The sequence below is a fragment of the Papio anubis genome, chromosome 6 (genome assembly GCF_008728515.1).
Source record: "Papio anubis isolate 15944 chromosome 6, Panubis1.0, whole genome shotgun sequence".
Classification (NCBI taxonomy): domain Eukaryota; kingdom Metazoa; phylum Chordata; class Mammalia; order Primates; family Cercopithecidae; genus Papio; species Papio anubis.
Genome location: NC_044981.1, coordinates 103,495,197 through 103,513,463, shown reverse-complemented (window position 1 = coordinate 103,513,463; position 18,267 = coordinate 103,495,197). Strand labels below are relative to the sequence as shown.

Below are 18,267 nucleotides of genomic sequence, written 5' to 3'. Positions count from 1 at the left end.
AATGGCACATGCCTGACATCAGTTTCCGTGCTAGTCAGGAAGCCACACACCACTCCTGACTGCAGATGGCTGGGGACATCTCAGCAGGCGCACAGTGTGAACCAAACGCAGCCTCTTTGCTTTAATAAAGCACACTGACACTTAGGTGTAAGCAGTTTTTCTCTTCTCTTTGAGACAGGGTCTTGCTCTGTCACCCAAGCTGGAGCGCAGTGGCGCGGTAACAGCTCACTATAGTCCTGACCTCCCAGGCTCACATGAACGCCTCCCACCGCAGCCTCTCGAGTAGCTGGCACTATAGGTGTCACCATGACCAGCTCGTTTTTTTTTTTCTTAAAACTTTTTGTAGCGACGGGGTCTCACTATGTCGCCTAGGCTGGTCTTGAGCTCCTAGGCTCAAGCAAGCCTTCCATCTCAGCCTTCCATAGTGCTGAGATTACAGACATGGGTCACCTTGCCCAACCTAAGCAGTTTTTTTTTTTAAAAACAATAGTTTAACCTATTTTTCCATGCACCATCTCATATGAGCCTTACGCCAAGGAGGCAGGAGGGCTCCAGAGGGGCACCAAGGGAGTCAGACAAGGGAAGAGAGAAAGAGCTTTGTACCAGAAGTTTTGAAGCAACCTTAGAAACCATAGTGAGAGACAAAGGATGAAATGTCCAAAGACACATCAAAGATGGATTATGTAGTGATATTAAATTATAATTATGAAAATAGAAACTGGGCAAATTGCTTCTGAAATCAAAAATATGACAAGCAATACTCTCTCAATGCAAATGTGAGATCTATTTAGACAAGAGATGAAAAATAAAATGTAAAAATGGAAATAGTATCAGGATGGCGAGACACAGAACTGAGGAGATAGAGACGGGAGGGCCTTAAAATATTTCTAATGTTGCCATGTAGCTGTTTTAAAAAAAAAAAAAAAAAAAAACACAGTCGGGTGCCATTGACTCACACCTGTAATCCCAGCACTTTGGGAGGCTGAGGCAGGTGGACCACTTGAGGTCAGAAGTTCAAGACCAGCCTGACCAACATGGTGAAGCCCTATCTCTATTAAAAATACAAAAACTTAGCCGGGCGTGGTGGCGGGCGCCTGTAGTCCCAGCTACTCGGGAGGCTGAGGCAGGAGAATGGCGTGAACCCAGGAGGCGGAGCTTGCAGTGAGCTGAGATCGCACCACTGCACTCCAGCCTGGGCAACAGAGCGAGTAGTCCCAGCTACTCGGGAGGCTGAGGCAGGAGAATTGCTTGATCCCAGAAGGCGGAGGTTGCAGTGAGTCAAGACTGTGCCACTGCACTCCAGCCTGGGCAACTGAGCGAGACTCCATCTCAAAACAAAAACAAAAAAACACAACAACAACAAAACAATCCACTTACATCAAGGTAGTTTTCAAATTTATCACTTGAGGAAACCCAGATTTACTAAAGCATATGAAAAACACTCAAATTTGGCTACTTTATGTCACTGTCCCAAAGGAAAATAGTAGAGCCACAAAGCAACTATAATGCTTAATATTAAGAAATGCTTGCTTCTCACCATTGTCAAGTGAAATATACAGAAGCTAGAGAGATACCTATCCTGGATTCTTCCTAACGCAGGTATAAATGTAATGAGGACATATTACCTGTGCCAGGATTTGGCAACAGAGGTTTTGTTATCCAGCCAGGGCACCAGAAATATTAAGCACTCACCAAATGTCACTTCCTACTTCAGGAACCACCTGCCCCACCTCCACCCCGTCCCAATAACATTTAAGACTGTGATGATTGAGAGATCCTCTGATATACATCCAATATGCCTTAAAGGCTCCCTGACTGGTATAACAAGTACAGAAGTATTGTTTTCCAGGTCTTGTTTTAAAAGTTTTCTCCACAATTCCAAGTCCAGAAGTTAAAGAACTCAAGTTTACTGAGAGGAAACCAGACCTGTTTTAAAGTCTTTAATCATACTAAAATATAAAAACCTACTTTTCTTTCATTTCCTGCTGGCAATTTTTTTAAAATCACAAAATGGCTGTTATGAAGCATGAAATAAAGCATGCATTTCTCTCAATTATGGTTCCAAGGGCCTGTATTAGAGATGGGAAAACCAGCCCCAAGTCAAATATTTCAATAACAAATGCAGCTCCAGCTACATACACAGAAGCCAACAATGACATACCACACTCAAAACTAAAGTGAGGGGCATTCGCTCACAAATGCAGAGCCCTGGGTATGCCTTTCTTTCTCTGCTATCTACTGGTTCAGAAGTGGAACCCCAAGTACAATTAGAACTGAAGGCCACTACCTGGTTAGGACAAAGACAAATGACCAGAGTCCATGCACACGATATTTCAGACTCCATTTTTTTTTTTTTTTTTTTTGAGACGGCATCTTACTCTGTCGCCCAGGCTGGAGTGCAGTTGTGCGATCTCGGCTAATTGCAAGCTCCGTCGCCCGGGTTCACGCCATTCTCCTGCCTCAGCCTCCCGAGTAGCTGGGACTACAGGTGCCCACCACCACGCCCAGCTAATTTTTTGTATTTTTAGTAGAGACAGGGTTTCACCATGTTAGCCAGGATGGTCTCGATCTCCTACATTCATATATGTATACATAGGGCAGGCTCTACAATCTGTATCTTTACATAGAGATTGAGAAGATACTCATAAGATCTCAACAGGTAAATGAACACTATGTTAATGAGCTGCTTTAAGTTAAAGGGCTGTCTGTTACTTGATTAGTCATTAGGCTACTAGTGTTTCCCACTGGGGGTGCTCTTGTCATTCTGGACAGCAGAAGTATTCATTCTGCAAGACTATACCAAGCACTCAGGAACGTTTAGCATCCTTAAGCCATCCAATGACTGAGTGTCCCCAGTCATTGGAACATCTAAAAGCAACCCCATCCACATACACATTGCCAAATGCTCTATGGGGAAAAGGGAGGAGATCCTCCCCAGATTAAGGACCACAGCACAGCACTGCCTTAACCTACTGCATGATAAACAGTTCCATGATAAACAGTTCCATGTTTAGAAAGACAATTATGGATAAAATAATGTGCTGCAATACAGCATATGCATTCACCGAAGTTTAAAATGAGACATTCACTGAGATGACAGGACCATTTACGTACATACTTTGTCTACTTATCCAAGGGCTTGGAAAAAAAAAACAAAACAAAACAGACTTTGGGGCCAGGTGCAGCGGTTCACGCCTGTAATCCTAGCACTTTGGGAGGCCAAGGCAGGTGGCTCACTTGAGGTTAGGCGTTCAAGACCAGCCTGGCCAACATAGTGAAACCCCATCTCTACTAAAAATACAAAAATTAGCTGGGCGTGATGGCACGTACCTGTACATAGTCCCAGCTACTTGGGAGGCTGAGGCAGGAGAAGTGCTTGAACCTGGGAGGCAGAGGTTGCAGTGAACAAGATCGCGCCACTGCACTCCAGCCTGGGCGATAGAGCGAGACTCAAAAACACCACCAGCACCAGCACTACCACGCTTCAGCAACTGAGAAAACACATCTAAATCCCAACTTTCCATTTTATTATCAGGGTGTTAGGCTTCCCTAGTCAGCAACTGTTTTTCTCAACATATTTGAATGCCAGCTGGTTCTTGTATCTTCAACAGTGCCACAGGAATAAGGGGGGACTGGGACTGTATGAATCTGATACACGCAAGGATTGTCCCACAAAAAACTCAAGTCCATGGGCTTAAATACACCGCCACACAAATCCAAACTATGTGCAAAGACTGGAGAAAAAGAGCATGTGGTTTGCAGTTTTTATTATCTTAGTAATTCCCCTTAGATTACACACTGTTATCAAAAACTGTGTTCGGTGAAGGCAACGCAATCACATGTGTGGTACAGGTGTGTGTATAGTAAGCAGTTAGTCATCTAAGATCTACCCAAAAAAGGGCAATATTTCTATCAGGTTTGCCAAAATATTAAAAACTTTTTAAAGTTATGCTTTGCTTGTGGGTGGTGGTGGTGATTTAAGTTTAATTTTACTCCTGTACCACTCCCCAGACAAAAAGAACCATGTGGTTGACGGTGCAGATGAAGTTAATGAAAAACCAATACTGTCTCTACTCTCCCTTTGCTTAATAATCTACTCTTTAAAAAATTCTAGGCCAGGCGCAGTGGCTCATGCCTGTAATCACAGCACTCTGGGGGGCCAAGGCAGGCAGATCACTTGAGGTCAGGAGTTCAAGACCAGCCTGGCCAACATGGTAAAACCCCATCTCTACTAAAAATACAAAAATTAGCCAAGTGTGGTGGCACACACTTGTAATCCCAGCTACTCAGGAGACTGAGGAGAGAGAATTGCTTGAATCCAGGAGGCAGAGGTCCAGTGAGCCAAGATCACGCCACTGCACTCCAGCCTAGATGACAGGGTGAGATTCCATTGTAAAAAATAAATAAGTAATTTTATTTGTCGGCCAGGTATAATGGCTCAGGCCTGTAATCACAGCCCTTTGGGGAGCCAAGGCAGGAGGATCTCAAGGCGAGGAGTTTGAGACCACCCTGGGCAACACAGCGAGAACCCGTCTCTAACTTTTAAAAACTTCAAAAAAATTTGTGTTATTACAAGTTAGCTCAGCTCAAACTTATACTACAGGATGAACCACAATAGCTTTATTCTTCTAATGTTCCATGGCCACAGACTACAGGACCAACCCCTGCTAGTGGGCACCTAACATGTTCATTCGATCCACAAACACCAATTAAATACTGCAAGGTGTGCCAGGCACCACGATAGGCACTGTGAGTACAGAGAGGCATTAGCCCTCCCTATCCCTGAGTGGCTTATACATTAATGAAGATGGCTGTGCCTCAAACAGTGATCACATACTACAGTGCTTCCCACATCAGCCCCACCATCAGGATCCTCACAGAAGCTTTTCAAACACCCTCAGCCCCGGAAGCTGTCACTTCCACAAGTGATTTTGAGGAGGCCAAACTTGGGAATCACTGGAAGACAAGACACAGGAGGCAGAAGGCCTGGGTTTGAGAGCTAGCTCTGTAATCTGAGGATCCCCAGCAAATGACTTTCTGCCACTGGGCATCAGTTACCTGATCTGCCGGTAGAGTTTGGACTAGACGGCTTGAGGCCTTTTCCCACTCTGAAATGCTAGCTTCAAAGCCCGCAGGCCAGGTGTGACACAGCCAGTGCCATCGGACAGAAGAGGTATGAGTACCCCCTGAAGAGTCTCTTCCTTAGAGGACACATGCCAATGGAACCAGAGGTCCAATAAATACTGTCTGACCACTAGGAGAAAAGTAACCCACTAGAATGCTATTCAAGACCAGCAAGTAGAGTGTTTTCAAGGAAAAGGGACAACACACCTGTGTTCACTTTCCCCAGAGGGAAAGTACCCCTCCAGGCAGTCACACAATGGCACAGGTGTTACCACTCCAATGCAATGGACATGCAGGGTGTTAAACCCCAATCTGCTTTGTTTTTAAATAAACTCAACAATTCGCTTAATTAAAACAAAATAAACCCAACATCCTCTTTGCTCATTCCCTGAAGCACCTGAGCCCGGCACACAGGCCTGGTGGCAGGGGTGGCCCCAGCCTCACTCAGGCCAACCCTGTTCCTCTCCCTTGCTGGTGATATTGAGTGGCTGGAGACCATTTAATCTGTGAGCATCTTCCAGCTTGATCATTCTATGACTTAAAATCATCGTGCCTGGCTTTTGACACCATCCCAAGCCAGCAGCTATGTAGTTCTCTTTGAAATTATTTGGCTTTGAAAGAGAAAGGGACAAAAATGGGGATATGCTGTGGGGGGCAGTGTTTGGAGGTCACGTAACTCTGCAGTGGTTAAGGTGGGGTTTTCTTTCTTCCTGCTTTAGCTGAAAGGCTGCTGCTTGTCTGCCATGTTCATGCCAACAGTGGCAGCCCAAGATGGGGCCACAGTCTCCGCTTCCCAGACTGTTCTGCCCACAGATTATTTCCATGGAGCAACCCAGGGAACTAACATTTTTCAGAATATAGTTGGGAAAACATGATTTCTGAGTCTTCCCAGTTTAACTTTATCAAAATGGCATCTAAAATGCCTTCTAAGAGTCTAAGGAACGAAAAAGATACCAAGTTGACAATTAAATTTTGTATTTTGCTTCTAATCTATGAATACAATTGCTGAATATTTGGCCATCAAATTATTTCCCAGGTATTTTCCTCATTTTGGTAAATAAATATAGGTATGCATTATTTCCTTTGCGAAGCATCCATTTCCTCTGAATATTTTAAACTTGGCTGAAGATTACCTCTACAGTCACACTTCTTACAGCATAAATTCAAACTGCAACAAAAGCCCAAGACAGGAGGGAAAAGTCCAAGATCAGTTCCTCCACAAACATTACAGGAAAGCAACCCTGAGTCTTAGACAAAAGAACCAGATTTAATTTTAGAGGCCAGAACACTTCAGGAAAAAAGTTTGCAGTAATTTTTTTATGTACTCAAAAATCTGGAAAACCATGTAAAATAAAAAAGGGTAATTCAAATGGAAGCATCTGACTGTTTGAATTTCAGGCAGTGGATTCACTGCTAACAGATTAATCCCTATATTATCACACCTGCCATTTACTATAAAACCAGTCTGAGTAGAGCCATCCAGCCACCACCACCAAGATTACATTGCGAGTTTGACCTTCCATATCACTTAAAACATCAACGCCGTTATCAAACATTCCAGTCCTCTTCCGAAGGTGCCACTTCAGCAACTTTTAACAGCTTTCAAATATTTGGATAGGACCTTTCAAATACTTAGAAATGCTCTGATAGGAAGTAGATACAGTAAATTTTCTCCCACAGATGGGAGTATGATAGGGAAAATTCTTACAACCAATGATAAATGAATTAAAAGCTTTGTAGCTGCTATTTTGGTTCACTTAATTGGGTAATTAGAGACAAAACTGTATGTTTCCTTTCATGTTGAGTCACTATGTACTTTAAGTAGCAGCTATTGAAATATAATTTACCATAAAATTTACCCATGTAAAATGTGTAATTCAGTGGTTTTTAGTATATTCAGTTATGCAACTGACACTGCTATCTAGTTTTGGAATAGTCTGTCAGCCCAAAAAGAAACTCCATGGCCACTGGCAGTCACTCCCCATTCCTCCTGATCCCTCAGCCCCTGGAAACCACCAATCACTTTCTGTCTCTAAGGATCTGCCTATTCTGGACATTTCAGAGACACAGAATTTTATAACATGCAGTCTTTTGTGACTGAATCCCATGACTTAGCATAATGTCTAAAAGGGTTATTCATGTTGCAGCATGTACCAGCACTTCATTCTTTTTGTACTGCCCAGTAATACTCCATTGTGTGGATGTCACTTCTGTCTACCCATTCAGGTGATGGACATTTAACTTGCTCCTTGCTGCTTTTAGCAATTGCAAATAAGAAACAGCTGAGAAACAATGGCATTCAAACTAGACTGTGGTCATTTTCAAAAGAATAAAAATCTTTAGAGAGAAACAAAAATGAATTTTTAAAAACTAAACTTTTAGGGTTTACTGTTTTTAAGTTCTAAATGAAAATATTCTATGTTCTTAGAAGTTGCCGGCTGCTAAACTGACATGAACGCAGTAGCGGCACTCCAATCATGCACGGCCATGCTGCGCTCTGCTGCCTTAGCCCTCTCACTGCTTCTGGGCGCCATGGGGTGCCCCACCAGTGCAGAGCTGAGAGGCCGGCTCAGCTTTGCTTCAGAGACCTCCCTCGATGGAAGAGGGTCTTAGTTTGCTGCTCCACTTTTTTTTTTTTTTTTTTTAGAAAGGGTCTCGCTCTGTCGCCCAGGCTGGAGTGCACTGGCACGATCTCAGCTCACTGCAACTTCTGCCTCCAGGGTTCAAGAGATTCCCCCTGCCTTAGCCTCCTTAGCTGGGACCACAGGCAGCCGCCACCACAGCCGGCTAATTTTTCTATTTTTTGTAGAGATGGAGTTTCACCATGTTGCCCAGGGTGGTCTCAAACTCCTGACCTCAAGGGATCTGCCTAACTCAGCTTCTCAAAGTGCAGGGATTACAGGTGTGAGCCACTGCTCCACATTTAACTCCAATGATGCTGAGCACAACCCAGCACTCTAATTACAAAAATTGGTTTTGTTATAACTGAATATTCCCTTTCCATTTTAGACTTTATTGGCTGAACATCTCTCTCCCCCAGTCCTATTCACGGCTGCTCACAAAAACATGACAATACCAGGCATGGTTCATGAAGTCTGGTGTGGGAAGAAGAGGCCTGGCTCACACCCCTTTGAAGTCATTTAAGACATATGGCCAGCTGTACCTTATATGCAGCCATTCACAGGCCCTCGAGGTGCTCAAACTTGAAATGTGAAAAAAATCACGTGGGAGCTTGTTAAAATAGTTTCCTGGACCCCAGGCTAAGGGTCTGACTCAGGTTGGGAAGGGCCTACATTTCCATGTTTACCGGCTCACAGCTGATGCCAATGCTGCTGGCCAAGGCCACGCTATGACCAACAGTGCCCGGGCAGCAGGGGGCAGAACTTGCCATCGGGGAAAATGCAAAAGGACACGACCTGTTTGGCCAAGATTAATGTATTTACCTCTGCTGATTTATAATCCTTTATATAAAAATATCCTTACTAAGTCTCCATTCATTGTACTAGCAGACAGGTTTTCTCTAATGAAACCTCAGATCACAACAGATGGACTCACATATTTTAGTAGTCTCTCTGGATCCTGATCCCCTTATCTCACTGTCTCCATGAACAATATGCCAACTGAATAAATTATAGCACTAGCTATGACAGACACTGGTTGTTTTCCACAAATGCTGGCTAACAAATAGCCAAGCTCTGTAAAACATTACCATTGACTTAGCAAACCTTAACCAGCTTAGTGCAGAAATGCAGATACTCTTAATTCAGTCAAGGTAGGCAAAGCAGAAAAGCCCGAGAGGCAAGTGAATTGTTTGTGGGTTTTTTAAGCTCTTCTTTCTCCACATCAACAACCTTTTTTTGGAGTGTTACAGTAACAGTTAACACTGAAAAGATAACTTTGTTTCCATGTATTATGTGAAGCGAATGTCTTTCTTACATGAACAATGCTGCTCCCAGTAGCAAACTGTTTTATATACAAAATTATATCAATGTAGTTGCAAATGATAACCCAATGACTACATTTAACATTATGGTTTCCAGCAAGCATATGGTTAGAAGTGCCCAAGTTTTACTTCAGAAAGGCAGTCCAGAAACCACCCTGTTATAAATAACATCTTTCAAGGACAAAGAGGGCTGAGATGAGAACCACTATGTTGCTAAAGGTATTTATCAAAATATTCAAAACATTATTAGAGAAGTAAAATAGCAAGGTGGTCCTTAAAATATTATTTTCTATTAAATGAAGTCTCTCTCTCTCTCTATATATATATATATAAAATCAATCTATGACATTGACCTGACAGTATACTTGGCAAAGACATCAACCACTGGTCAGGGTTCTTCTCTAAACATTCCCACCCATAGCAGTGGCTGTGTCACTGAGGAAAGGAAGGGCTAGAAGAAATTCCAGGGACACATATTTAAGCTCCCTTTTTCCTCAGAGATCCTGTTCTGATAAGCGGTCTCTCTCAACATCAGCCTTCTTGAGCTAAATGTCCTTGTTGACCTTTAGGAGGTGGGAATAACAGTATAAATACATCACGCTGGGCTGCACACGGTGGCTCACGCCTATAATCCCACCACTTTGGGAGGCTTAGGCGGGCGGATCAGTTGAGACCAGCAGTTTGAGACCATCCTGGCCAACATGGTGAAACCCCGTCTCCACTAAAAATACAAAATATTAGCCGGGTGTGGTGGTGCACATTCATAATCCCAGATACACCAGGGACTGAGGCAGAAGAATCGCTTGAACCTGGGAGATGGAGGCTGCAGTGTGCTGAGACTGCGGCACTGCACTCCAGCCTGGGTGACAGAGTGGGACTGTCTCAAAAAAAAAAAAAAATTGTACTAATAATCCTGAGATGTATCTGCAAATGCAATAAAGATGCAGCTACTCCTTTCTATCGAGCTTTCTGTATCTTAAATTATACCTGATCATTATTTTATATGACCTCTTCTTTTAAGGTTAAAGAAGAACGTGAGCACAAAGGCAAAGAAATCTTGGCTGGGCACAGTGGCTCACTCCTGTAACCCTAGGACTCTGGAAGGCCAATGTGGGAAGATCACTTGGGCCTAGGAGGTCAAGCCTGCAGTGAGCCATGATTGTGCCACCATATTGGGTAACAGAACCCTGTCTTTATTTTTTTTGAGACACGGTCTCGCTGTCAAGGTTGGAGTGCAGTGACACAATCTCGGCTCACCACAGCCTCCACCTCCCGAGTTCAAGTGATTCTCCTGCCTCAGCTTCCAGAGTATCTGGGATTACAGGCATGCACCACCATGCCCAACTAACTTTTGTATTTTTAGCAGAGACGGAGTTTCACCATGTTGCCAGCCTGGTCCTGAACTGGGCAGGGTGCTGGGATTATGGGCATGAGGAGAACCCTGTCTCCATTAAAAAAAAAAAAAAAAAATCTGCTTGTCTATTGGACTCAGGAAAATGTTCAGATGCCAAAGAAAGGCCGGCCACCTATTTACGCTCCACAAATCTTGTAAAAAGTGCACAGAATTAGTTGTAACAAAAATTGTCAGGTAATTCAGTAAAATTTCAGTGCATCATTTTGTCTGTAGCACAATAACAAAAACATGGGTACACTAGTTATAAAACTCATTCTGATAAGTTTTCATATAATTATATAACACCAGGATATGTACTAGTCTTTTATTGCCTAAGTAATAGGAATAATAAAATCATCCAGTGTTGGAGCTCACAAGAGTCCACTTGTCACAACCCTGATAACCACTATAGACAGCACTCCCCACAGGGGTCAAAGTGCTAGCTCCTTGTCCTCAGTTATTCCTCGAGCTTTCCTGGGAATCATGGACAGTCATACTATTCCCAGGAACATGATGCACAGAAAGTCACTGACCAGGTGGCAGAGTCCCGAGTACAGACCAGTGTTAGCTGCTGTGGGACGTCCTGGGGCCCATGATGGAGCTACAGACACTGTCCCTTGTGACAGCAGTTATTCCCCATCAGGAAGCTAAACCAGGAGAATTCAAGTTTGGCTACACATGGATTGACAATGACAGTTAATGGAATGACTTAGTTGCCTGTAGGCAGTGTCTATCAGAAAATGAAACCCACCACAATGTAGTGCTAACTGAAACAATCTAGCCTCCCCACCCATTCCTTCTTGCCAGGTGTAAAGGGCATTCATTGGTTAGTACCTGCCCAGGTGCTAACTACTAATGAAAGCAAGGTCATAACTACAGACTTCAACATCAATGGAGCCAACTTAACTCTATGGAAAACCAAGCAGCTGTAGCTAGAGTTTCTCAGTTCAGTCCTCATTTTAGGAAATGGGAGTACAACTTTTAACCTGAATAAAAAGCGTTTCGGTACAGTCACTGTTTCAAATTTTAACTGCCAGCAAGTCTGGCAGAAAGGGAGATTTGCCAAATATCAATTTTTGTTAGGATTTTTTATGATATGTTCTGCTTATACTCATTCACATCTAAATATTTACAAACACCTTATAGTTTAGTTCTTCTGGAATATTTGTATACTTCTACATTGACCATGGCTAGTTAGATTTTTGCTTTTTTTTTTTTGAGGCAGAGTTTCGCCCTTATTGCCCAGGCTGGAGTGCAGTGACGCGATCCACAACCTCTGCCTCCTGGGTTCAAGTGATTCTCCTGCCTCAGCCTCCCGAGTAGCTGGGATTACAGGCATGCGCCACCATACCCGGCTAATTTTGTATTTTTAGTAGAGACAGGGTTTCACCGTGTTAGCCAGGATGGTCTTGATCTCCTGACCTCGTGGTCCACTCGCCTCGGCCTCCCAAAGTGCTGGGATTACAGGTGTGAGCCACCGTGCCCAGCCAGGTTTTTGCTTGTTTAAAGCACAAGAACCATACATGGTTTATCCCTCAAACACAGCATCCAACCCATGTCCAGTATCCCAGGGGCCGTGTCTCCTACTCTGCGATCCTCCTGACACCACAGGGACGCAGGGACTCATTTCCCAGTGAAGCCAGAGGCACTTTACGGTACTTTTTGAGTAACTTAAATGATGAAAACTAACACCACATGCCATTCACAACTCCTTTTCTAAACTGTTCTCCTTACTGCCACCTCCACCACCACCATTAGGCTAAACTTAAAATGTCAAGGCTAAATTCTTAATGTGCAGCAGATGTTAACAGGGCAGAGTACTGACACAGAAGTGGAGGCTTGGAATTTCCTAGTAACTGATTTTTCAGGTATCTTTGTTATATTTTTATGTTATATAAATGTATGTTTTCAGTAGACCAATCAGAACAGTGATGAAGTATAACTGGTAGAGTGACTCCAAATGAGTACTCGATACGAGGTATAGGTTATCCTCGTCTGATGACCTTTTTTTAATGGTTAAGGAAACTGAGACCCTCAACTTCTGGTAATCAGCTACCCAAATATCTGTGCTCTTTAACATTATTCCTAAAATAGTATCTTTAAATAGATGCCAATGGTGCTAAGCTTTTGAAAAGTTTGTATTTCCCAATTCCAGGGTAAATATTATGTAACATTATATATATATATATAGAGAGAGAGAGAGAGAGAGTCCAGATTAATAGCCACCCCATAATTTCAAGAACATGTAATGAAATCTCAAATCCTTCTAAATAGCTCCTTTTGCCTCTGAGAGTAAGCCACTTCCTGCCCCTAGACCCACATCCTGTCAGACCAAGGCTGCTTAACAAACACAAAAAGCGGACAAACCAGTCCCATTTGCACTCATTATAATCAGTGAGAAAATCATGACCTTAGAACTAGAAGGGAACTTTCTGGGCATTCACATTAAAAAGAGGGTCATTTTAAAACCAGGTTGGAAACAGTTCTGTGCTAAGCCCTCCCTACTGTTCACTGCATTTGGGAGGCAGAAAGGAACTGCTTTCCATAGCTCTGACAATGAAATGACTGCTAGTCATGCCCAAGTTCCAAGCCTGCACTGCCAAGTAACAATGATGGCCATTTCCGACCTGCTGATGGCATATGAAAATAATGCTCCTGAGACCTATTAGCTGTTAGTTTTTAAGTCCCTATTTGGTGAGTGTCTCTAAGAACCAACTTCTTCTACACTGGGTATAACATACATTGTGTGTTATCTAACAGGGAAGTAAACTGGAATGCTTAAACAACACTTTCTCCTAGGAAAGGCAAAAGAAATAATCAAAGGATGTTACATTCAGCAAAAGAAACTATTCTTTCTAGAAACACAATCTACATCCTTCTCAACTCCTCACCTCCGGGCAGGCAAAATAAAGAGAAAGTGACCTTGAACAAGAATTTATCTAATAAACTTGTGAAGTCGGAGTCTTGATTGGGTACCATGTGATTTCAGTTTCACTAGGTATATCATACATACTTCATCATCAACATGCTTCACTGAAATGTGTAGGTAATTATATACAGAAACTTAAGTTTAGTAACTACTTAGTAAACTTAGTAACTATACACATAAACAAAAGTAAGGGACAAGGCCAAGATGGCTTACTATATGCTAGAGTTGGTTTTAATTCTAGGCTCAGAAAACACAGGGAACTAAAGGCCTATAGATTAAACATTACTATTCACCTGGAACACATGGTTCTCTCTGTAAATTTAGAAGCCTGTGAAGACTTTTTCCTTTCTGATCTGGGCGGTGAGACGCTAAGTCTAGGAAACAATGAGGCCGAGGTGGGTGGATCACGAGGTCAGGCGATCAAGACCATCCTGGCCAACATGGTGAAACCGTCTCTACTAAAAATACAAAAATTAGCTGGGCACGGTGGCGCGTGCCTGCAATCCCAGCTACTCGGGGGGCTGAGGCAGGAGAATCGCTTGAACCAGAGAGTCGGAGGCTGCAGTGGGCCTACAAGGTGCCACTGCACTCCCAGCCTGGTGACAGAGACTCCGTCTCAAAAAAAAAAAAAAAAAAAGTCAAAAAATTTCTTGGCTAACCTGTTGTTTTAGAGGACATATGACATAAACCATACTTAAGTGTTGTGCCATTGCCGAGATAAATTTTTGCCCCTAGTTAAGATCACATGAGCAATATTATGCAACGTTAAAGAACATTTCTCCCATAAGAAACTTCGATTAGACAAGATTTGAACTCACCCCAGTCTTTACTTTTGCCATCTATCAAAATAATTAGCAAGACCAAAATTGCTCCTTTTAAAAATTCCAAACTAAATCAGTAAGCTTACAAAATTTGCTTAAATAAGCAAACCCCACCAAAACTTTTAAAATCACCATTTCTTAAATTATACTAAATTAAAATTTTAAAAAAACCTCTTCAATTTATACTATCAGTATCAACTATGTTACATCTGAAATGGCATAATTTATACATCATTACTTGACTGGAGAAGACATGGTGTACACTTTACAACCCTATCACTCACCCCAACCCCGACCCATGGTTTGCTGTATTTCCTTCCCCCATCCTTGCCCACAGCACCAGTATGTAAATTGATCTCTTAAAATGGCTAAAGCCCTACCCAGTAGATGCCCCTTATTTTGTTCATTTCAATTTTCAAGTCTGAGAAAGTTGCTATTAAGACAATGACCTGTTCCCAGTTGGGTCACAGCACTCTGCCCCATTCCTATGGGCCCCCCAAAATATTGGGAATACAGAATAATAGTGCAAAAAACTGGGAACAAATCGTTCTACGTGTTTCCAAGTCAGCTGCAATTTTCAGTAGAGACCTCCTTTTAAAACATGTGCATGGAGGGTGAGATGGCCCGGGTGGGATTAAATCAGTTACTCATTTGATCCAGAGCACAAAGGTTGTCCCAACAGCAGGAAATGGGGGACCTGCCCTCGCCCTGGGATCCTCCCACCTCAACACTCAGGCACTTCATGATGAGTAAAAGTAAAGCATCTCTCCCTTTAAAAAACATGCTTTTTAAAAGCAAATATTGTATTATGGAAAGTTGAAAACATTCATAAAAGTAGAGAGAATAACTAGTACCATGATCCTCCATGCTCTCTTTTTTCAGCTTCAACACCATTTTTCTTTCTTCTACTCTTTCTACCACTTTCACTTTTTTTTTTTTTTGCTGGCAAATTTTAAGGCCCTCATTATTTCACTTGTAAAAACTTCAGTGTATTGCTCTAAAGCACTAAAAAAAAAAAAAAAAAACACAACACAATACCACTATCACATCCAACATAATTTAAAACAATTCCTTAATATGTCAAGTTCAGTAAATATTCAATTTTTCTCCATTTCTTTGAAAATGTCTTTTTGCAGTTGATTTTGTTCAAGTTATATAACGCAACTTGTTATCACACTATTTCCACACTACCTTGTTCAACCAGGTTCTAAATAAAAAACCCAGTTTTCTCACCATATCTCACCGTCTAAATCCATTTAAGAGTCTCACCCAAACAGCAATGGATTATGTAAGCAAATACTTCAACATCCCAGAAGCCAACACCCTTAATTATTTAACAGAGGCAATGAAACACACCCTTAATGAAAATACTGTACCAACATACACTATATATATGTTTACAAATAAAGTGATTCCAATCTCATATTTATGTGCTAAGCTTTAACCAAATGACCTGTGGTTTAATTTTCTCTTTAAAAACATAACAGGCTGGGCGCAGTGGCTCACGCCTGTAACCCCAGCACTTTGGGAGGCTGAGGTGGGCGGATCACGAGGTCAGGAGATCAAGACCATCCTGGCTAACACAGTAAAACCCCATCTCTATTAAAAAATACAAAAAAATTTAGCCAGGTGTGATGGCAGGCGCCTGTAGTCCCAGCTACTCAGGAGGCGGGGGCAGGAGAATGGCGTGAACCCGAGAGGTGGAGCTTGCAGTGAGCCAAGATCGAGCCACTGCACTCCAGCCTGGGCGATAGAGCAAGACTGTCACACACACACAGACACACACACACGCAAACATAACAAGACATATTTTACAAGAAATTTACAGATAAAGTAATGGTGCAACAGGTAAAATACTATCAAAACAATCATTTCCCTGAACCACAGCACCTGAGAAAGGATGGAAGCGTAAGTGGGCTTGGCAAATGATGGACTTATCACCAAACCCTTGCAAAAACAAGTTCTTATAGAAAGACCATCATGGTTCACTGTCCAACCCAAAAGTGATTTACCAGAAAACCAACAAAAACACATCACTGTGGGTTCACTCATAAGTCACTCTGCCCAATGGTTTTAATGCTTCAAAGAGTTAGTAAAGAATAAAAGTTAACTCTACCTCTTGCCAAAGCCTAGGTGAACATTTACAGTTGCACGCTCATCACGCCTTGACAATGTATTAGACATGTCTTTCCCCCTGCAATATAAGCTTCTTGAAAGTAGGTCTTTCTTTCAGGAGGGGCTGAGGAAGGCACGGCTCCCTTTACAACTCCAAACAGAAAGCCCATTTTATTTAGTCAGACCAGCACCTACTTTCTAGAGCATTTTGCCATTGAGGAAAGGTGGGACAATGTGCATTTCAGGCTGAAATACACACTAGCAGGAAATGAGTGCCACCATTCACTGGATGTGACTGTCAACCAAGCAGGTGATAATCCTTTAAAAGCCCCTTTTTTGTTCACCAATGTCTCCCCAGCACCTGAAAACCTGGCACAAAGTAGGTGCTCTATTGAAGAAATGAATTTTATGCAGGATGGTTGTACAGGTGTACCTAACATCCATGACTTAAGAAGAATGTGTGTGTGGAGTTCTGAGCTAAGGAATCCTAGTGGCCAACCCTGAAATCAATTCCTTATCTATGAGGAACATCTGAACCCCCAGCCCACAAGCTCTTTGTTTTGGGTTACAGGAAGGCTGCCAGGTGGAGGCTGTTAGGGGGAGCATGTTAAGTAAAAATGCTATGTAAACTGCATGCTTTTTGCAAGCTTTCGGGAAGCAGTTGCTGTTCTGTCCAACCCACTACCACTGGACTATCCCATATGTAAATTTCCAATAAACCTGGTGCTGTCCCCGCTGAAGTCAATAGGGGTCTAGCAAGACAGCTGTGTTCACGTGGCATCAAAAGGACAAAAAGCAAGGTTACATTTACTTACTACATTATTTCATTGGGCTGCTAAGTTAGAGGAAAAGAATGACCATTATGAGCTAGTAAAGCTTTTAATCAGATTAGAATTTAGTGAGTACAAGTGGAACCATACAGCCCTTACTGACCAGGGCCAGGCACAAGGCCAGGCGCTTCCTGTGTGCCATCTCAGCAGGCATCCCAGGTGGGCATGCAGGATCTTGTTTACAGATGAGGAGGCAAAGGGAGGTGAAAAAACTTGCCCAAGATTACCCACTAGGAGGCAGGTATGTTTACCTATTTGGTCGTCCTCCTTCCCTCTATTTCTCCTACCAATAAACGAGAATTTAAAGTTTGCAATAAAATAATAATGCTAAACAAAAAACAAAACAAAACAAAAAAATCTTAGACCAGGCATAGTGGCTGATGGCTATAATGCCAACACTTTGAGAGACTGAGGCAGGAGGATGGCTTGAGGCCAGGAGTTTGAGACCAGCCTGCAAAAAACAGTGTGAAACCTCATCTCTACAGAAATAAAAATAAAAAGATTAGTCAGGTGTGATAGTGAGCGCCTGCAGTCCCCCCAGGAGTTCAAGGCTGTGGTGAGCTATGACTGTACCACTGCACTCACGCCTGAGCAACAGTGCAAGACCACATCTCGAAAACACAAAAGCAACATCAATCCTCTTTCTTTGCTGCCGGAAAAGACAAAAAGCACAAATAAACTAGCACCTGACAGCGTTATAGGTGGAGACTGAGTTCTATGAGTGCAGTAAAGTAGGGCACAGCGCAGACAGAGATGGAGCTGTACTTTAGACAGGGTGTTCTGAATCAGTAATGGACTTATAAAACATCAGCAGTCAGAAATTCACATACAGACTACAGTAGGTCAAAAGCTCATTTTAAACTATCAATGAGGAAAAAAGCAATTTATTTACATACCATTCTCTTTCCAACTCAAATATCAGGTACAAATTGCTTTCTTTTAGCATATGCCAGAAATCTGTCATTACACAATGGCTTAGCAAGTGTGACACAAGATACTGCCACTTTCTCTACACAAAGACCCACCCGAACACCAGCTTTGTTTAAAACATTACCTCGGTACCACTATGCCTCTCCTCAGTGAGTTTCTGAGTCCATGCTCAGAGCCCATGA

At 42.6% G+C, this 18,267-nt stretch overlaps 1 protein-coding gene across 1 annotated transcript in view; it reads right to left on the bottom strand.

Moving 5' to 3' along the window:
* Nucleotides 1–18,267, bottom strand: part of EZR (ezrin) — a 52,826-nt gene that overhangs the window by 24,430 nt on the left and 10,129 nt on the right. The window lies entirely within an intron of this gene.